The following is a 22,560-nucleotide window of genomic DNA, read 5'->3' as shown; positions in this document are numbered from 1 at the left end:
ATGACAAGATAAAAAGTCTATGTGTCCACTACAGACACCATTTCTGACCCAGATTTGATTGAATTCATGGATGCAGAACCCATGAAAACAAAAGACTAACTTTATAAGATAATGTGCTAGTCAACTTTCCATTATTGTAACAAATCACCTGAGATAATCAACTTAAAAACAGGAAAGGTTTATTTGGCCCATAGTTCTAGGCATTTCCATCCATAGTTAGTCTTCATGGTTTTAGGGCCTGTGGTAAGGCAGCAGCACATCACAGTGTGGAGCAGACTGCTCACTTCATGGCTGAGGACACTCATCCCACAGTCCCCTTCTAGGACACACCCTGAATGGCCTGGGGACATCCCACTAGGCCCGACCTCTTAGAGGTTCCACCATCTCCAGGTGGTGGCCAGATGGAAACCAAGCCTTTAACACATGAGACTCGGGGGGACATTACAGATCCAAACTATAGCAGCTACCCACAGAATGCCTTAAATCTGAAAGAAATGGGTAAATCTGTGGTATAAGAGAATGGTCACATGAAGGGAAGTCTGAGACTTAACCTAGGGAAGCACTGGAGATCTGGAGGAGGATTGGGTGACGTCTGGGTGATTCTAGCACTGGTGGTAGCTTCAAAGCATAAGTAGGTGCCAAGTGTCAAGACGGGAAGAGTTTGCTAGAGTGGAGTAGAGGCCAGAAGGTTCTGCAAGACAGAGTCCACATGCTACAAAAAAATCCCACGATTCTCCTAAAGCCAGGTGTTTTATGCTATAGGACGACTACAACATTTCTATTGAGTAGAGACTCACAGGAAGTGCTGCATTTTCCCCTGGCACCATGGGAGGTGGCTGTGTGCTGGGCAGCGCTTGGCCTCAGAAATGGGCAGCCTCGCAGACCTCTAGGGCTCAGAGGTGGGAGGTCGTGAAATGCATGCGCACGGAGCAGCTCCTGCTGCTCCAATGCCAGGCGCACGTGGACTCCAGTCGTCCGGTAATGCAAGGCGTGAGGCTGACCCAGAGTGCGGAGGAGATGGTGGCCAACCTCTCGGTCCACTCAGAACCTCGTTGAGCCCCCACAGTGTCTGAAGCCCCTGGCCGGTCAGAACCTGAGCAGTATGAAGTGCAGTTTGGAAGACTGTGGACTTTTCTCACTGATTCTGATTGCTGGCACCGCCACGAAGTGATGCCCCTCTTCTGCCCACTCTTCATCTACCTCCATGTCAACCTGGCTCAGAACAGTCCTGAAAACACGGGGGAAAGTTTCCACGGATGGTCCTGTAAAATGACCACCAGAACGATGTCCTCCAGCAGCTGCTGAGCACGCAGACACCCTGGACAACAACTATGTGATCCGTCTCCGGGGGACAGCGACAGCTACCATTTGCGCTACCTCCAGAGTGTGACAGCAACAGTGCCCTGTGCAGGGTGATCACCATCCACGGCCACCTGGACGTGCAGCTGGACAAGAGAACAGATGACCCGCTCTATGTCAGTGGCAACTCCCTTGGTGACAGCGGCAGCCTGCAGCCCTGGACAGGCCAGCCCTCTTCTGCAGAACAAGGCCACCCTGGAGGTCCTGCAGGACAGCGACAAGCATGTGAAGGACGGTCCTCCCTCCCTCATCACCATCTGCCTCCATGGCTTCCACAACCCAGAGCCGCTGCTCAACACCGTGGAGGTCTCCCCCAACAGCAAGCTGCCTGCTGCTGAGTTGGAGAACTCTGGAGCTGGCAGCCCAAGAAGTTAAAGTCAACAGGTGGACATGTCTCCCAATCGCCTGGTTTGTGACACTCTGGAGGAGGAGGACTCCGAGGACGATAGCATGAGCAAAGACCTGAAGACACTGTGGGGACCCTGCAGACCCATGTAGAGCATGAGGTTCCTCGCAGATGGAGACATGTCCCTGCTCTGAAGACCTGTCCATCTGATACCTGGGCAGTTTCCGCAACAGCATGCTAATCCAGGGACACGCCTACCCCACGTGGGACCTGAACTTCAGCCGTGCAGCTTCTCCTTTGCCAGTGGGTCCCAAGACCTCAGCACCAGGCTGTGGTGGCTGGGTCAAACGTTCTCACTGAGGATACACACAGGACATCTGACAGACGGGGACTGGGTCAAGTTCCACCCTGACTCCCTCTACTTGAACACAGGTTCGACTGAGAAGACTAGCTGTGGAGCACCCCACAGCCATCTCTGGCCACAGGGGCCTTCCTCCTCTCCCAAAGGGAAGTACTTGGACTCCACTGGCAAGGACAAGAGGTTGAGGCTGTGGGACTTGGCTTCTAGGACCCTTTTCTTAATACAATTTTTAAAAATTTATATATGACAGCAGCATGCACTACAATTCTTATTACACATATAGAGCACAATTTTTCATATTTCTGGTTGTATACAAAGTATATTCACACCAATTCGTGTCTTCATACATGTACTTTGGATAATAATGATCATCACATTCCACCATCATTTCTAACCCCATGTTTCCTCCCTTCCCTTCTGGCCCCTCTGCCCTATCCAGAGTTTGTCTAATTCCTCCCATGCCCGACCTCCCTACACTTCTATGAATAGCCTCCTTATATCAGAGAAAACATTCAGCCTTTGGTTTGGGGGAGATTGCCTAACTTCACTTAGCATTATCTTCTCTAATGCTGTCCATTCACCTGCAAATGCCATGATTTTATTCTCTTTTTATTGCTGAGTGATATTCCATTGTGTATATGTGCCACATTTTTCTTATCCATTCATCTAGTGGAGGGCATCTAGGTTGGTTCCACAGTTTAGCTATCGTGAATTGTGTTGCTATAACATTGATGTGGCTGTGTCCCTGTAGTATGCTGATTTTCCGTCCTTGTCCCTTTTCCAAGAGATGAGATGCTTCACGGACAGCATCACCAGTCTCATCTTCAGCCAGGACAGTGGTTTGGTTGCCTTTGCCTTCATGGACCACTCGATGTGCATGTGGGACATCAGGAGTACCTGTGGCAGCCAGCCCACCTACAACTCCCCTAGCAAGCTCTTTTGTTAGTAATTCTCTCCCCTGAAAAGATAAGGTGCGAGGCCCTGGCTGGGTTCAGTCCCCAGCACAGAATAAAGAAAGATTATGATAAAAGATAATTTGAAATAATTCACAAGACATTGTGTCTTCAAAGGAGCGCTTGTTGAGGTAGCCTGAGTCTTCCTCCCACGGTGGTCCACCCTGTCAGGCCCTGTGCCTCTCAGTGGACCTGCTGTATACAGCTATATGGAAGGTAAAGCAAGTTCTGGTGTTGGAAAAGGGTTAAATATTTCTGTTTTCAGAAGACTTATTTTGTATTTTGTTTTCTATTAAAATGCATTTAGTTGAAAGAAAGAAAGATAGGGAGGGAGGGACTGCATTTGGTGCTGGGAAGACAAAAAGAGAATCGATTAGCTTGGAAATTACATAAAGTCCTTAAAAGATTTAAAAATATAAATACCATAAGAAGCAGAGAATCATCAAGTGCTAAAAAAAAACTCAATGAAGCAAAAAGAAAATTTAAAAAAAGAAAAAAAACATAAAATCTTTGTGAAGAAATTGGCATTAGAAATGGTCCTTCAAGAACAGAGAGATGTTCAACAATCAAATGAACAAAGAGCGGTAGGAATTGGGGAGCAATATATCCAATATAAATGAATGTAACAGTGAAGAAAAATGCATTTTTTTTTCATATGTGGATGGGGAAAAGGGAAAAAGAGAAATCTGCAAGGTAATTATAATCTGAAAGGTAGTTGGTTATAAATGGTTCTATGATTGCCCATGAATGCTGAGAAGTAGGAGTTTGCTTCTATGGGTTTTTAGGAGCAATTAAAGGATTTAAGGTTCAGAGCATTGACACCATAAATGCTGAAATTTAAGGGCAGTATCTATGCAGAGGTAACACAATGGAATAGAGCAACAGATGAACCAAGTATGAGTTTCCTATAGTGGTCTAAATAGGAAGGAATGAGGGTCTTGGGTGAATAAGTTGCAGGCATCCTATGACATGGGGACAATCCCAAGAGAAAATGCAGAAAAGGGTCCTGTCAGCCTTCAACAGAATGAAGCAACAGGGCACAAGGAAGTTTGCACTCACTAGACCTCTCACTCACTCTGTGACGCTGGCATTAATGTTGCTTCATTTGAAGGTGGTGGACATATATGAGAAATACCCAGCACTTTCCTGAAACATGACAGATATCCAGACATTTGACTGGAAGTACAGGGAAGAAAAGATGAGAAATGCCATGTAGTTTAAAAGTTCAGGCAGGAACTGAGGCAGAGATGTTTTGCCCAAGGTCTGCCTCCACACTCATTTCCTCCCGGTGCTAGGGGACTAACTGCACACATAGGGCTAAGAGCCCCCTGAGAGATAGTGTATGTACACCAGCACTTTCTGACTTCCAATGCAGGGTTTCTGAAAAACTGGAATGGGCAATTTGACTTAGTGCTAAGGCCAAAAAGGGGCCTCTTATGCCTGCTTCCAAATCTAAATAATCAGATCCTCCTTCTGAAGCTTATTTGCAGACATGCCCAGGACTATTCAGCATACTCCGGCTGTAGGCTATTGTAAACAGAAAAGGTAAAGAGAGCATGACCGGCTGGCCATCACCATGGGTCACCACAAAGCCACCCTGGTCTCAGAATATCAATCATTATTAGCTAGCCAAATTTACTCCCTGCTACCCCTAAGAATGTGCCAGGGTAAAGGGAGAAATGTCCATAATAAAAAGAACAGAACCTGATAATTTCCTACCATGGGTACAGTATGCTTGAGGAAGAAAAAATTAGAAAAACATAAGAAAGAGAATAAATAAATATCCCTTCTCTCCAATATACTATATTGGTGATATGTCTCCTAATCTCTTGAGCTCTAATACCCCCCACCACCTAGCCAGCTTACTTACTTAAAGACTTTAGTTTAACTTAAAACCAAAGGAATAACTATATGATCTTACATTTCCTTCATGCACCATAATTTTATGATATTGTGACCGGGGACAATATTCATCGGGTCAGATGGCTCCTTCTGAGACCATTTCCATAAAAATCTCCCAGATGGGGAGTTGCCACAATTTATACATCTATTAAAACTTTGAAAATGGAAAAAAAAAAGTATTGAGTATTCAGGTAAAAGCAACATCATACAGAGATATCAGAGTTCACACTGTGGAAAATGGAGCAACCAAGTTAGATCCAGTGAAGGAGGAAATATGCTAAAGAAGTGTAAAGACTAAGCCACCTGCTTATGTGAAGACCAAGCTAAAATACAAACCTAATAAAACATGTTCCCTGGGAATTTCTAAGAAGTAAGATGACATAGTCAGAAGTCAGACAAGAAAGATTAAAATCCAAAAGGAGAAAACGTTACTTTACACCCTATCTTGTTCATAATGCATAGATTTCTGTGTTAGCCGTTGTGACCAAAATATCAGACAAGAACAACTCATAGGAAGGAAAAGTTGATATTGTGCTCACAGTTTCAGAGATCTCAGTTCATGATTAGTGATGCCATTGCTCAGGGCCTGAGGCAAACAGAACATCATGGTGGAAGGATGCAGTGGAAGAAAGCTTCTCAGCTCATGGCAACCAGAAAGCAGAGAGGGAAAGAGACCAGGTCTATATCCAACAGATATAAACCTACTTCCTCCATCCTCACGTCTCCTGCCTGAACTTACCACCTAGTAATCTGCTAAGAGCCACAGCCAAGTAGTATGATGCATGGCATTTTTGGTTGAAAGGTGACACCTGCAAGCCATTGAGATGATATGATTATGTTAAGATCTGCATTCATATGGATATTGGACTCCTGCTGTCCACCTCCGCCTGCTACGGGACTCCTGGAGAGTTCCCATTGGTTGGGGAAGTGCGGTAGGAGGGAATTCCGGAGGAGGGACTTCCTGTTGGGGTCCAGGAGAACACCACGTGGGTCGGTCGGCTATCTGCCCTGGGAGCAGGAGCGGGGCATTGGCGGCAGTTTCAAAAATAAAGTTTGTTCCTGCTTGAGTGGCTCTATTTTGTGCCCAGCCAGACTGTGGCAGTAATCCACTCAGCTGTCACTCTAATCTTATCTACTGATAAGATTAGAGCTCTATTCATTGCCTGAAACCCCACCTCTGAACCCTGTTGCACTGGGGATGATGCTTTCAGATCAAAAACTTTTCAAGGATGTTCCAGATCCGAACCATAATAATTTGTTTGTAAGAGTAGTATACAGAAAGGGAAATATGCAGGACAGATCCTAAGGAGAAAGATGCATTTTGCAAGAGACCATTTCTACATGGTATATAGTGATTTACCTTGTCCCTCAGCCTCTAGACTCCTCATGTAAATGCAATCAATTTTATATAAACATCAGGAAGTTGAGAGCCGCTCATACTGAACATGACTCTAGCAGGTGAATTAAGAATCTGGATACTAAAGAGGTTAACAAATGACACCAGGGTTAAATAGCTGTGACTGCTGGCTAATGTCGGGAGTGGGCTCCTGTCCAAAGGTAGCTGTGCACTTCAAGGTTGGGCGTTGGCATAAGGGATGACAGTAGCTGCAAGAAGACCTAGAAGTTGGGACGTAGTAAGGAAAGGGAAGGACAAGAGACCAGTATTGGGGATCCCTGGCCTGTGCCTTACCCCCAAGCCCACCAGGCAATGGAGACTTATTTCTGCTCCCCTTGTGGAAGTTGCTTCCAAAACTGAATTGGGACAAATCTGAGGGTGGAAGTGGAGGCCTACATATGAGTGCGTGGGCAACTGAGTCACACTAAGTCAGAAAAACCTTGAGCTTCAACACCAATCAGCCTTTAGTGCCTTCTTATTTGACTTAAAATAAGCATGGCATCTGATTACTACATCAATAAACCAAAGGTTCTAAGAAACAGAATGAGGCTCTAATGAAAAATACACAGAACTAGTATAAGTCACTAGATACACAAAATGTTAAGATTTACTGTAAATGTATTTTTCAAAATAATTAGAACAACACACTATGGGTTATAATTTGTATGCACATATGTGTACCTCCTCCTATTTTTAAGTTGGCCTCAGAAACTCAAATTCACCAGTTACATACATTGTAAAAGTCATATTTAAGTTCGCTCCACAAGATCCTTACCAACTCTAAAATTCCATAGTTCTCTAAATGTTCTGGGCTGAAACATTCTCTCAATTGAACCCATAAATCCAATTTTCGGACATGGCTGATTGCCACCTGGGGATTTACATCTCAGAGAAAACTAGAAATGGCTTGGAACAAAGCTGCCCGTAAATGAGTATTGTTTTTCTCTATGCCCATAACTATGGTTTTATTTTATATTTCTTTTCTGGATTTAAGCCACATACAGATTACAGGAGGACTGTCAACCATGAATAGACCAGCTAACAATAATTGAAGAACACAGAGCTCTATTCCTCATCGGGGAAGTTTGTTACTGCTTGAAATCTTGGGCATATTGCATTAAGAATAAATTGCTTCTATCTCAGCTAGAAGCATAATAAATAAACTAATAGTTTACAAATTTTAACATTCAAAGGCTAACAAGATAGGAAAAGACATAAAGACAAAGCCATCGTGATAGTTTTATTAAATAGCTAATGAATAAAACTGCAAAGAAGACTGAATTGTTTTAGTCAGAAAAGGTGACAGATTATAATCCTTGTTTCTTACTTTTATAACATTTATTTCATATTTAATAGAAAACTGTCCAGTTACTTCATCACTGGATGAAGGTTTTCAAATGCAAAAATATTTAAGACTGTTAAGTAGATATGATACTATGAAAATGCACATGATTTGATAATTGAGTCACTTTTGATGTAATTATCTGTAATATACCAATCTTTCAGGTACCATTTAAAATGGTACAATCCAAATTTCTTCTAATATAGTGCTCTGACAAAGAAGGGTAAAACCAAAATTAGTTTGGGCTTCTGAGTCTTCAATTATTCAATACATCAGATAAATAACGCTCACTTGTATATATCCATTGCACACATACACGGTGTCACCCCATATTATGGTTCTGTGAGGTGTCCCCAAAAAACTCATGTTTGAAACAATGCAAGAAAATCTAGAGGTGAAATAATTGGATTATTCGAGCATTAATCCCCTGCTAGGGATTAGCTGGGGGGTAACTGGAGGAGCTAGGTCAACGGGGGTGGGCCCTCGGAGTTTAAATTTTGTCTGTGGTGAGGGGAGCACCCTCCCTCTCTCCTTCCTTCCCCAGATGCTTTCTTCTGCCACACACTTCTGCCCTGATGTCCTGTCTCACCTTGGGTCCTGAGCAATGAAGCCAGCCACCTATGGACTAAGACCTCTGAAACCACGGGCCCCCAAGTAAACTTTTCCTCTTCTAATTGTTCTTGCAGATCTTTTGGCCATAGCAGTGAAAAGGCTGATTCAAATACCTCGAGTTGAATCCAGGAAACAGTCTAAAGCCCTGTGGGGCTCTGTGGAGAGTCCCAAGCCTCATTAAACACGGTCCTGGCAAAATGGGAAAAAAAAGATCTATCCCCACATTGATAACTTAGAAACAAATTGTACTGAAGAAAAGATTCCTTTGAACTTAAGCCCATGTCCTCTTTCTTTATTCCCTTTAAACCATTGCTGCTATGTGTGAAATTCCTAATTCCTAACATGGGCTTTGGAGAAACACACTTTGAGAAACTTTGGTCTGAAGCAACACCATGACATTATCTCAGGAAAGAAATGCATAAAATAAGGAAAACGGTCCTCAAATCATGATAGATAGTGAAACAGCAGTGTGACAACAAGAGAATTCTGCACCCTCACCCCAACCAAGCTTCACCCCTCAGAGATGTTAGGACCTCAGGGCTGAAGGAACAGAGCTTGGCTCCAGCAAAAGAAAGAAATGGGTAGGAGCATTCAAGGAAACTCCTGAAGCTATGGAACATGCTGCCCAGGGAGTTGCAGAGCTCTTCAAGGTCACAGCCGAAGGAGATCAGAGGGGAGATCCACAAGGAGCGTGCAGATTCTAATGCTTCCTGGGTGGTAGTTGAAAGTTGGGGGACAGCAGCCTATCTGGAGCATCATGCTGTGAAGTTCTGGGTCCGCCGAGACAGAGATCCCAGGAGAGGCAACTGGCCTTTGGTTCAATATGACACTGTTTCAGGTGACCAATCTCTTTTTCTTGTCCCTCCTTAACTGCCTGACTCGTAATAATTGAGGTTCTATGGATTTATTTCTTATTTCTCTTTTTTTCTCTACTTACTCTCACTCCCTAAGTGATCTCATTCAGTGTCATGGCTCTTAATGATATTTATACACTGAAAATTCTTGAATTTATTTCTCAAATTCCAAAACTTCCCTTGGGAACTCCAGTTCCATATGAGGAAATATGTAGTGGAAACCTTAATGTCTAGTAGGCATCTCAAACTCAGCCCAAGCAAACACCAGGTGAACCTCTCCAATGCCTCCTTGTCCTCACTTGCCTTATCTCAGCTGGTGGAAGTCCCACCCTTCTAAATATATAGGAGTTATTTTTAGCTCTTCATTCTCTCACATTCCATAGCCAACCTATCAGGGAATCTTGCAATCACTTCTTTCCAAATATAAAGATGATCTGACCATGTTTCATCACCTCCACCACTACCCTAATAGACCTTGCCACCACCATCTCTCACCTGGACCATCGTAAGTTACACTCCTTCCAATGTGCTGCCAGTCTATTCCCCAGACAAGTGAGTGATCCTTTAAATATGCAAACCAAATACTACTATTCCTATGCTCAAAACCTTTCATTGTTTCACCATCTGACACCTAATAAATTCCAGGTCACCCATCCACACACTGTTTTGTTTTTTTAAAAAAACCAATGCAGCTAGTCAGCTTCCTAAGACCACACCCACTAGGTCATCCAGGCAAGAGACCCCAGTCTGTCCTTTCCTCAAACCTGCAAGAAACACTTTGGAAGTGGCCACTTACCCTAGAGTTGGGAGGGAATCCCATCCATCCTTCACCACAGAGACAAAGAGATCACGGCACAGCTCTTTCCAGAAAAGACTTTTTCAGAAACCCATCCTAACTCTCATCTCCCCAATATTTTACTCTCCAAGTGGATAAATGTTCCTTATTGGCTTCTTTGAAATGTTTGTATTTTGGCTGGTACTTCACTTGGGAGCATTCCTTAGCTGTAGCTTCCACTTAAAAGACATTGTAGTTATGTTTTTTTTGGTTTTCTGTTTTTCCCAAACAAGATGTTGAAACCCAGAGTTGTAGGTTGCAGAACAGTGTCTGGTATAAACCAGTCCTCGGCAGCAGTTGAATGGAAGAATACATGGGAGGAAGGAAGGAAGGAAGGAAGGAAGGAAGGAAGGAAGGAAGGAAGGAAGGAAGGAAGGATCTTTTAGATTTCTGGCCATCTCAGAAGCTTACGGAGTGAATGGAGCCAACTTTCTGGGCTGAGGTAATGAAGCATTCACTCTACTCCAGCCCATGGCAATGCCTTTTCCTATGCCTCCATATTGTCTCAGTACACTTTTCCACGCTGCCTCTGACCTGGTTCTCCATCTCCAGTCTTCCTCTGTTCTAATGCTTCCCCCATATTGCAATGAAAATTCTTTTTACAAATATAAATGCCATTTGCCTGTCTAAAAACTTAAATGGCCCAACCTAATGTGTACCTGCAGTATGCTCCACAACCTGATTCTAACTCAGGGCTTCTTAAACTCAACCTACAGACAAATTCTTGAGGCTCTGCAATTGAATAAGCTACATTTTCAAAATACTCTCTCAAACATTCAGCTCTCACATCACTCCTATACCTTAGTTCAACCAGATTAATCTCTCTTGTGGTTTTTCTCATGTTATTGTTATGTATGAGGCATCTCACCCAGTCCTCCACCTGAAAATTTTCTGCACAGCCTTTACAACCCAAATAACATTCTGATTTCTCTAAACTTTGCCTTCATCCCAGACATAATTGTATTTTTATTCAGTTATTGTTTTATTCACACATTCATCCAAAACACATTCATTGGGCACTTAGCTAAGTGTATGCTGTGAAGCCAGCAACTGGTAATTCTCATATAAAGGAGACATGTCTCTATGCTCTAGGAGTTTATAGGCTGGTCATAAAGAAAGGCTGTAAGTAAATAAAATGCAGTGAGGGAGTTCTACTGAAAAGACATGAGATTATAGAACCAGTCCACCAGGAGTGAGAGATTAGGAAATATTTTTGCATAATGCAGAATATTTGATTAGTGCTTTCAAGGACAAGTAGGAATTGATCTCTAGACACACAGGCAGACATGGGGAATGAGATGTCTATATATCAATTCAATTTCCAGGGAAAGCCCGAGGGCTGGGGAGGAGTGGAGATAATGTGGTCAGTGTTGTGGACTTGTCTGTGAGCCCAGGGAGCTGACTCAGAAAGGAAACAACCAGTATAACCAGTCTCAGGATTCTTGTGCTCCTCATCTTCATATCCATTAATCATTCAATGATATTTCAGGTGTTTCTTTAGTGTTTATCTTCCCTGCCTATGGCTAAAAATCTTGGAAGTTGTAAGGAAGATATGTTCTTCACCTTTCCATTGCACAACCCTTTTCTTTCCTTGCAGACTTAGCCTAGGATTTATACAGAGAACAGCCTCCTTCTGTAGTGGGCGTACTCTCTATCATTCTAACCAGCCACAAGTGAAAAAAAAATCTTTTGGAGGTTGAATGAGGATGAATAAAATATTGTTCACAAACATATAAAACTCAGTTCTATCACTTAATAACTGTGATCGCTTTAAGATCATATTTACATTAGGTTTTCCTTCTTCATTTTGAAGTTTTTGAAATTTTAAAGTACTCACCCGGTTCAAGTTCTAATACTCACAAAGACATAGCAGTTTTTTTTTTTAAATCTTCTAAGTAACTTTTTAAGCCACTGAAATGTGGAACTTCAATTTGGGATCATAACTGGAGGTATAATGAGACATACTTTTTAAATAATAAAACAATAGAAAGGATATAGCTTCAGATTTGGGTGGATTTTCTTTCTCTATGCTTCTGTCTCTGAAAGGATGTCATTAAAGCTTCTTTCAAAATGAAGTTATACAATTTGGAAAAGCAAATTTTGCATGTACAAAGATCCTTCTGAGATGAATAGCTCTATCACATAATTTAAATCAAAGAAATATGTTATATTCCTTCTATTCAAATCATGTAAAATAGGCCAGGTGTAAAGCAGAACTCGATTGTGAAAATAAAACCTAGCTGCTCTTGATAAAGAACTTAAGTTCAAGTCAACTCTAGAGAGAAGTTCATTTTCATTGGGACCATGGAGCAGATAAACTGACACTTAGTTTGAGCCTCTGTGAGAATCTTGCCTTTGACAGTTTTCCCAAGAATATACTTTCATTTATATTTCTCCTTCAAAGTAAAAGGATTGACAGTCAGAAAATTCACCATGATAAATAAATTAGAATCTTTTCACAACTCTTCATTTTACTTTACATTGACATTCTACCCCAATATATTCCTAAATGAAATTAGTTTTAAAATATTGTCATTTCCTAGAGAGTACCATATTATTTGCATTTGCTAGAATGAGATGAGAAATATAGGGAAATGATATAACTTGCCTCAAGTCATACAATCTGCTCTTGCCATTGGCTATATCATAATTCACTCCTTGGCAATATAATTTAACTGTTTCCTGACACTAGGGATCGATTAAGCTGTAAAACCGTGCATTAAATAGATGCTCAGTGCCGTAAAAAGAGTTAAAATGCCTCCACGCCCTACTTCAACACCAAATCCTGACAAAAAAAAAAGAATTAGAAATTATCAAAGCCATAGATTTTAATACTGTTATCTCCTATTTATTATTAATCTTGGTTATCAAAAAGTTTTAATTACCCACTTTTTATTTTGTTTTAGCATATTCTGCCCTCTATTCTCTTTGAAGGAAAAATTTTTTAAAAAATAAATAAATATAGCAATTTTAAGGATTCATTTCAATTCAAAGTAAACTTCATCACTGATTCTCAACACTGGTTGAACATTATAATTGCCTAGAGAGCATTTTCTTTTTAAAAAACTTGGATGTCAGATACCCACTCTGAGAAATTCTGATTTAATTGGTCTGGGTGGACCCTGAAATTGGTACCTTTCACCAATTCTCCAGGTGATACTTATATGATGTTCTAGTGAAAAGACCATCTCTTCATAGTAACAAAATACAGTCTCTTGCCATACCACAATTCACTGAAATACATGAGAGTACTTTCTGAATAAATGATAATGATATCAGGTACAAAGTATTTTTATTACACTCAAATTAAATCTAAAACCAACAGCCGAGGCCTCAATCCAGCAGCTCACAAGAAATGAATCCAGCCAACAATCAGATGAGTGAGCTTAGGAGGTAAAAGTATCTACCCAATCTTTGAGAGACCTTGAAGCAGCGGACCCAGCTAAGTCACATCCAGATTCCTGACCCACAGAAATGGTAATGACATAAATGTATGCGGTCAAAAGATTCTAAGTGTTAGGCAATACAGAACACACATACACAGAGATGTGTTTACCTGTATAAGAATTCTTTGTTAGTTAACTGTGTTGTGAATGTCACCTTCCAAATGGTATCTAATTTTTTTTCCTCTAGTAATGGTGACCTTTCTTTTATATCACCATTCTAAAAGTCTTGAAATTTAATGTAACCAAATGCATTGATCCTTTTCTTTAAGGATTTGGGGAAGGAAAAAAAAAGAAGGTCATGCATATTTGGAATATTTATAGTCCCACTAATCAGGAAACAACCTGGAAATTGTGCTCTGCATATGGATCTTTATCTCAAGATATGGGATTAATAAAAATAAATTAAATTTAATTTAAAAAAAAACAACAGCTGATACACACACACACAAACACACATGTACATACACACACACAGAGAGAGAACTGAATTAATTAATAATACAGTAAAACCATTTTCTATTCTAGATAGAATGGACTATGGCTTGTTCCAGGGTTCTAAAGATTGGTCTGATTCCTTTCCCAGAGCTGTAGATTTATTTCTAAAATGCTAGCGAAAAATAGAAATTCATCATATTAGCTTTATATGACACATCAAAGATGAGTGATAACACTATTATACGTGTAATTGCTTCTGATGTGTTTTATCAGGGAACAATTTCATATGAACTTGTTCTTTTTCCTAACTGGTGACAAGCTTTCAACTAGCTTCAGAGGAAAAGCTGAGATTAATTGCACCCTGGTATACTACAACAGTTGCTTCCAGTTTGTGAAGATCAGCATCTAATCAATAATTTATTAATGACTATATATAGATATATATTTTTAGCCCTTCTAAATTAATAGCTAAAGCCAAAGAGTTGTTTTGTACTCCACTCTACTCCTTTATCCTTGGGTGTAAAATCAAAAGAAATGTAATTGGGGTTTTGATTAATGTTGACTTTAACAGATTGCTTCTGTTTCTTGTAGTTAGTTCCTCAATTTATCTTTGTGTAATGGCAAGGCTGTGTCTCCAATAAGCCTCTTTAAGGGGACTATCTCTTAACAGCGCTCTTCCCTGACTTCACAGTGTATCTTGTTTTGTTTTCCTCATCAGCTTTCTTGAACACATGGATCCCTGTTGGGTGCAAATAAAAAATATATGGCCAAATATCTACACAAAGAAAAAGTGCTTCTGTGGGGGTCACCTGCCACAGATGGATGCCAACCCTGCATTTTCAATTTGCCTTGAGAGTCATCCTGAAGCTATAGCTGGGCAGACAGCAGTGGTCCTTGGTCCAGAGTTTATCCATGTCCCTATTCTCAGTGAGCAGAATACCTGGGAGTATTCTGTGCCCATGAAACAGTCACTGTATAAGACAACATATATTTCAGACTGTGGGATGAAGCTGGGGGTTTTAACTGGCACAATAATAATAGAGATCTTGTGGGCTGAAGTTATCAGGAAAGATATGATTTTATTATTATTATTATTTTTATTATTTTTTAAAATTTATATGTGATAGCGGAATGCATTACAATTCTTATTACACATACAGAGCACAATTTTTCATATCTCTGGTTGTATACAAAGTATATTCACACCAATTCATGTCTTCATACATGTGCTTTGGATAATAAAAGATATGATTGTCATCTTGACTGTATCTTGAGGAACTCTTACAGAGAAGGGAACATAAGAAAGAGGTGAGTGATAAGAAAACAGCATAAATCATAGCAGGAAAAAATAAAAAAGCACCTAACCTTCCTAGAGGCTATGTGCACTATGGAAGTAGAAAGTGACTGATAAGTTAGGCTACCTAGTATCCCAAGAATGAGAAAGGAGGGAATTTTGTGTCATCACTGTTCAGCATCATGGAGCAACTGTATATGGAGATGGAAAGCAGCTAAGGGTAAGTCTGACCCAGATACAAAGAATAGGTTAGACAGGAACAGGTGGCAACTGCAGATGTCACTTACTGAAAAGAGGTACAGAGGGTGAAGACAGAGTAGAAGGAACAAAAGAAAGACTAAAAGAAAAGATGAAAGAGATGGAAAATAAAATATGACTCCAAAATTATAGTGAGAATTTTTTGAAAATGGAACTAGTAACTATGGAATAGGACATTGATTTGGCCACTAAGAAAGAAGCAATATTGAAATAAGATTTGATTCTTCTTACTCTAAGTGGATGAGAATAAATACAGGCCAAAAAAATGTCATTTGCAAATTTAATTCTAATATTATAGGACAAATAAAGTAAGATATAATAATATATGGATTTAATTTATTGAATGAAGGCTGATATAAAACTAATATTTAAGTTCAAGAGTAAAATCAAAAATTAACTAGGGCTGGGGATATAGCTCAGTTGGTAGAGTGCTTGCCTTGCAGGCACAAGGCCCTTTAGCCATTATTGCCAAAATTTCTATCTTCATCCCAGTGCCAGTGAAGACAATGTAAATTGTTAAGAAAATTGTTTTCTTTTAGTACCTTCTAGAATGTTATATAATGTTTTCTTTAGCCATTATTGCCAGAATTCCTATCTTCATCCCTGTGCCGGTGAAGACAAGGATAAAACTAATCTACAGTTTCTGCAATAGCCATCACTGAACCGCTTACAGAACTTGCCTAAACTATGTGTCACTTGTATGCATTGTAAACTCACTTGTATGCATTGTGAACTATGTTGGTGCAGCGACTTGTGGTAGTGTTGGAGTATTTTTGCTGATGATGTCATCGGTGGTACAATTTTTCCAACAAGAGCTATCGATTGGCTTGGTATATCTTCCTCCCTTCTGCTTGTCATGATTGTTCAACTATTTGGGGGCCAACAGAGGTGAGGCAAAGAACCTCACCCCCACGCTGGTACCTCTCCACAGGTGTGGCTGTATACTGGACCGGTAATCAATGACGGGTAAGAACCAATTACAATGGTACCAACCTAAGACAGGAGGCTGACGCCCTGAGGTCAGCTCATCCGAAGACGGGTAAGGACCATATGTAGTATTGGACAACCTAAGGCAGGCACGGTCCCTAAGCCACATGCTTGTTGTTTAAACAGAGAGGGGGAGATGTTGAGAGCCACAGCCAAAGGGGCCCCAGCAAACTTCCAGCTGCCAGCAAACTTCCAGCTGCCGGCTGATGCTCACAGTGGCCCCAGCAACATCTAGCTGATTGGCTCCTCTGCGGTGATGTTCATTGGGCTGTTTCCCTGCCCTTCAGACTGCCAGCTGATGATTGGCTCACAGCGGCCCCAGCAACATCTAGCTGATTGGCTCCTCTGCGGTGATGTTCATTGGGCTGTTTCCCTGCCCTTCAGACTACAGAACTGCTCATTGGAGGACTTCTTTGGCTCCGCCCACGCGACCCAGCCAATCGGCCTCAAGAGCAGGAGGATTGTGGGAGGTGGAGTGTTTTGTGTGGTGAGAGGCTTGTGGAAGCCGGTGGTGGCAGTTGGGCTCTGAGGGTTTTTCCTGAGGAGCTGTTTTGCTTGGCGTTTGTAGTTCTAAAAATAAAGTTAGTTTCTTTTGACAAGTGGCTCCTGAATTGTGCCCAGCCAGACTGTGGCAGACAGATGTGACCCTGCGCCTTCATTCAGGATGCACTTCAGGCCCAAAGAACAGCCCAAGTAGTAGAAGGAAAACTTTAACTGATTCAAAATAGAACTAGACTGGGCTAATTTTTTTAATTCCTTAAACAAATTGGGAAATTCTCTGATCTTCAAAAGATGAAATCAGGGCTAAAATGGAAAATCTCCAAGAATGCTTAAAGAGGGCAGTGTAGAAAATAAAAGTCTTGTGCCTGAACTTCACGAGCTCAACTTTTCAATAAATGTTTTAAACACATAATTGAGATACTCAGGGGTATTTGCTGCAGGATAAGGCACACATAATTATATGCGTGGTGCCAACTTGACAAATCTATTATCTGTCATCCTAGGTATATGTCACCTAGGTTGTGCATGACTCCCGATTTATCATGACGGCAACTATAGCAATTGAGGTATAACCTTGTTTAAATATAGTCATATTATTATATGTTGCTAAATACTCTCCTATACATGAACTTTGTTTTAATCCTCTGAAAAGCTGTATTTTCTTGTAATGAAAATAGATAACTGCAAAGATCATAATAGACACATAACAAATACCAGCAAAACAAAATAAAAGTTAAAGCCCTTGCCAAGAAGCAGATTGTAGAACTAGGAAATAATATGCTTAAATAGTTAGTATATTATGGGCAATTGGATCAACAGCTTGGTTTTTCTCTATTAGGGCAATGCATGGAAACTGGTACAACCCAAGCTTTTACAAAACACTCCCTGAATCTTTTTCTCTGAACTGTTTGAACACTCACATTTAGGCAGATCTCCTCACTTAATATGGAGTCCAGGATACCACATAAATATATAACCCTGGGTTTTCTTTTGGATGTCATCGGGAACTGAAAAAATAAAACCATTAATGTAAAATAATTTTTTTCCCAACAAATTCTTCACTTGTCTTTCAGAAGAGATCCGTTGAGCAGTCTAGATGTGTTCGTAAGATGCTTCTTTTGCTTTTTGTTTGCGCCTAGTTACAGCACGAGAAATCATCAAAATTCTATTCTTTCTCTCTCCTGAAATGGAAACAGTGCAATTTCATAGGAAATTGCTCTTGGGACTTTTCCAACCCGATACTGCAATCTTGAGACTTTCTGAATCTTAGAACAAGTTTAAGGTTAGAAATGCAAAAGTTCCAGGCCAAGTCAGAAAACACTAAAATTGTTGAATCGCTCACCTTCCTTATTGAAACAAAGGCGTGTTGAACTGCGCCTGATGAGGTGCAGTCCCAGAGGGCAGAGAGCTAAAAGAAGGAGGAACAATTGGAAAGCAAACACTGCTTTTCAATTCTTAAATATTACTGGTTGAGTTTATGTCACCTTCTTAAAAAAAAAAAAAAAAAAAAAAAAAAAACTTTGAAAAGTCTCCATAGCTATCACTTTCCTCACAGTGTGAAAAGCCAAAGAAAGCTCTATGAAGTCCTTGTATATTTTGTCTGACCTTCCAAAATTTTTAATGGCATTATCATTTTCATAAAAATTGCATAATGTTGTAAGGGGTGGATTTTATGATATGTAAATGTTGTATCCACAAAGCTGTTAAAATTAATGCATTGCTTGAGGAAAATTCAAACAATGCAGAAAAGTACGTTAAAAAAAAAAAAAAACTCCAAATTTCCAACCACCCAGTAATTGTCCCATGTATCATTTTATGGCTGCCCCTTTTTCTGCTTTTCTCTGTATATTACACGGGCTCAGCAATATATATCCAACCTAATAGAATTTTCCATTCACTCAACCATTTCAGTCAACAAATATGTTCTAAATATGGAGCCCTTTTTACATAATGGAAATCAAGATCCAGCTGTAAGTATCAGCCTGATCCCAAATACAAGACAAAATTAAAAACACAACCATAAAACCAATGATTCCTTGTTGTCCTCTTTCAGAATATCTGTCCTCTTAGCAGAACACTCAGACTACCAAAAAAGCCAAAAAGTATCAACAGTACACCACAAGGATAGTGTACAACCACATTACCTGGTAAAATATGCAAACTAATGAGTAAACCCTCCAATAGATAGGCTTAAAAACACAAACCTGGTCAGACAGATTTATGGCAAATAAGAAACAGGAAAACCAAACCAGAATACTGTGCTGTATGTAAAAGGGCATAGTAGTTTACACAGTTCTGGGTTGGAGGAAGGATGTTGATAGAAATCCAGATATGCTTGCGCCTGAAATTTTATTGCACATAGATTTTTTCTCTTGCCAAAAATCAAATAGTCACCAAAATATCATTGTATTCCTAATTTTACTATCATCTGTCCTCAGAATCCTCCCAACATACATGCATTGGTCACAAGAATCCTGCATATGTTAGGACAGATCCATGAATGAAATCCTGGCCTCAGTGGCCGCTTATGGGGCCAGGATGGTATTGTGAGTTAACAGTGCCACCTGCAGGAGAGAAACGGCATACCAGCGTGTATCAGAACTAACTAAACCTGAGCGATCTGCTGAGTGATCTCTCAGCAGCTGAATCTTTGGGGCATTTTATCGTTTTGTGAGACAAGCTTCAGGATCATTGTGTTAACGAAATTTGTCCTGTTAATCTAGTAGCGTCTAAAGTTTTTTGGTGACAGATGGTATCTGTGATTATAGATAAGTCTAGGAGAAAAAAAATGAGCAAGCAGTTAAGGAAAATTTCTATTTCTGGGATAAACACTATGAATATCCATATTAATGTCTCTCCATCCGACCTCCTCCTTCCTCTTCTATATCTGTCACTCAGGCTCTGTTTCCAAACGCACCAAATATCTTTTTTTGTGACATTTTCCCCCATATATGGTGTTAATGGCACTTGGACTTGAATGGGCATTTAAAGAGGTTAGTGCAAGTAAGGGTTACTATAAAAACCTCCATGGACTACCACCAGTTCTATGCTGATAAATTTCCAATCTATTCTTCCAGGGGCAGACCTGCATTTCCTTCTGCCCACTACAACTCTAACTCAGAATGGCAGAAAGAATCTCTTCCAATGAGTTTCTCTGGCTTCTTCATTCAGAAATAACATTATTCATCTAGATAACCAAGTGCGTCTCTCCACCCGCCTACCCACTAAGCATCCATTGCTGTATCTTCTATTTTCTTTACTCCATATGCTCCTTCTCTGTCCCCACTGCAGCTGTCTTCATCCTCCCTCATTCGGATTAGTTTTCCCACCTCTTCTCTAGAACCTCTTCTCTAGATTCTCATGAGCTGCTTGGATTTCCAAGTATTTTTTTTTTTTCACTGTGGTCTTCTCTTTCCTTCCATCTTCAATATCTGAATGATTTAGGAATCATACACTACACCTCTTCTCATCTCATTCATCTTTTGAATGTAAATCTCACCCATAGAAATGGTGACTTCCTCATAAATACTGATCTCCAAATTAGGCTTCTATGGTGAACTCCTGAAGCATACGCCCGACACCTTTCTGTATCTCCCTTGAGCATCTGATAGCCACTTCCAAGTGAATGTGTCCCAGCTGATTTCCTGATCTCTTGCCCCCAGATATACCTCTTATTTTCTTCCACATCTAGATAAATTAAAACTTCTTCTAGGCCACGTGCTATTGATACTTTGGGTTTGCTAATTCTTCGTTGTGCTGGGGGGTGGGATGCCCCTTGCTTTGTAGGAGGTTTACCAGCTTCCTCAGCTCCATGCACGAGACACATATAGCGTCCACTCTGCCCCAGCTAAACAACCAAAACTGCTCCAGACATTGACAAATGACCCTTGGAGGGGCAAAATCCCCAAACCCCCTATTGAGAACCAGTTGTCTAGACCTCTTTTCTTTTTCTCTTACTCTATGATTCCCGTTCTCCAGGATATCTCGTCTACTTTACCTTCAACCTCTGTCTAAAATAGAAACACTCTCATTCTGCTTCTGCCTTCCTAGCCTCTAGTCTTCTTTCCTTCTTCCTGTTGGGTAGATAAAAAAAAAAAAAAGGCGTGATTTTAAACAAATCACACCCATCATTGCTCTACTCACAATCCCCAATATTGTTTTTCTCTTGCTCTCAGTAGAGCCAAAGGTGCCACCAGGTCTGCGTGAACTGCTCACCATGACGCAGGTGTCTGTTGTTCTGCGCTCACCTAGGAACATACTCGTGTACACAGCCCTCCTAATGATTTCCTACTTCAGGGCCTTTGCACTTGCCCTCTGTCCAGGGAGGCAGTGCCTAAAACTCCCTCCCTTCCTCCCTTTAGGTTTTTATTCTTCTCTGAGTTTCCCCTCACCCCATGTAACATCACACCTCACCTTCACACATTCCCCAGAACTACCACAAACAACTTCTTGCTACTCCATGCATTCCGTGGTTCTGTTTTCCTTCTCTGCAGAAAGTACACAGAATGAGTCTTAGACATTCTTTCATGTTCACTAATGATTTCCAGGGCCTAGAAAATGCCCAGCAAAAAATCAGACGCTCAATATTTTGAATGTGCACAGAATGAATGAAGTAATAAATTAATTTGGGTCATAAGAAAGTCTAAATAGGGAAAGTTATAGTCTGTGATTTTTAAATCTTAAAGTAATCCCTCAGTCTTCAAACTGGCATCAACAGAAGGGGGCATCCAGCTAAAACTTCCCAGCCCACAGCGAGAACCATCTCCCAACAAATGCCCCATGAAGTAGGTTAGCCAGAGCCTATAGATGTGCCCCTTGCTTACCCAGTCCACTAGAGGAATTCCCGTGGTTTTTGCTCATCAGAATGGGACATGCATTCTAGACCAGTGATGACTGTGGTTTCTCCACTGTCTCTAAGTAGTGTTTTCTTCCCTTCATTTATTCTGTTTTTCCTCTGCGGTATACATTAAAGAAGTGTGGATAACCTGTCTGTCAGCCATCAGCACCTGGGGGCCACATCAGGAGCAGCTGTGGAGAACAGCATGGTACAGCAACTCCTGACCCTGTGGCAGCAGATCTGTGGCTGGTTCCTGGGGGCAGGCAGGTCACTCTATAGCAAGAGGGTATGAACACAAGGCTCTGCCGGGCCAACAGAGAGGATGAGTAGTAGAAACCTTGAGGTGATTTTTCCGCTGTTTCTTTCAGAACACAGCCCTAATGTACACACACCCATGGGCGAGAAGGACTTCAGTCAGGGAAAGAAGAAAGGGATGAGATTCCAGGAAGACTGAAGAGCCTCTGCAAAGACTTGGGGGAGAGAGAAGGGAAGGATGCATTCCTGGTCAATGCAGACCCTAGTGGAAGACACTCCATGCAGAATACAGAAACAGGAGTCAGCCATTGCCAAACTCCAATCTTAACATCTTAATGTAATGCTGAAGAGGGCTGAGGGTGTGGCTCGGTGGAGTAGTGCTTGTCTAGAAGTGGGATAAATCCAAAGCACTGTGAAAGGAAAAAAAAGTGTTCTAGAGAATTATAATAATATAAGGTAATGGTGGAGAGTTTCAACAAGAACATTCCTTAAAGAGCAGTTTCTTGTTTAACTGTTTAGTGTCTGTCAAACCATTGAATATTTTGAATCTAACTTCTCTTGTCTGAATTTGGCTACAATACCTTACA

General features: G+C 40.9%; 1 protein-coding gene and 1 pseudogene across 1 annotated transcript in view; one reads left to right on the top strand and one right to left on the bottom strand.

Moving 5' to 3' along the window:
• Positions 1–22,560, bottom strand: part of Pxdnl (peroxidasin like) — a 454,066-nt gene that overhangs the window by 168,386 nt on the left and 263,120 nt on the right. The gene's annotated exons all lie outside the window — the stretch shown is intronic.
• On the top strand, positions 826–8,452 carry LOC113186816 (TAF5-like RNA polymerase II p300/CBP-associated factor-associated factor 65 kDa subunit 5L; annotated as a pseudogene).

Source organism: Urocitellus parryii, chromosome 7 (genome assembly GCF_045843805.1).
Source record: "Urocitellus parryii isolate mUroPar1 chromosome 7, mUroPar1.hap1, whole genome shotgun sequence".
NCBI classification, from domain to species: domain Eukaryota; kingdom Metazoa; phylum Chordata; class Mammalia; order Rodentia; family Sciuridae; genus Urocitellus; species Urocitellus parryii.
This window is presented reverse-complemented; position numbering and strand designations above follow the sequence as displayed.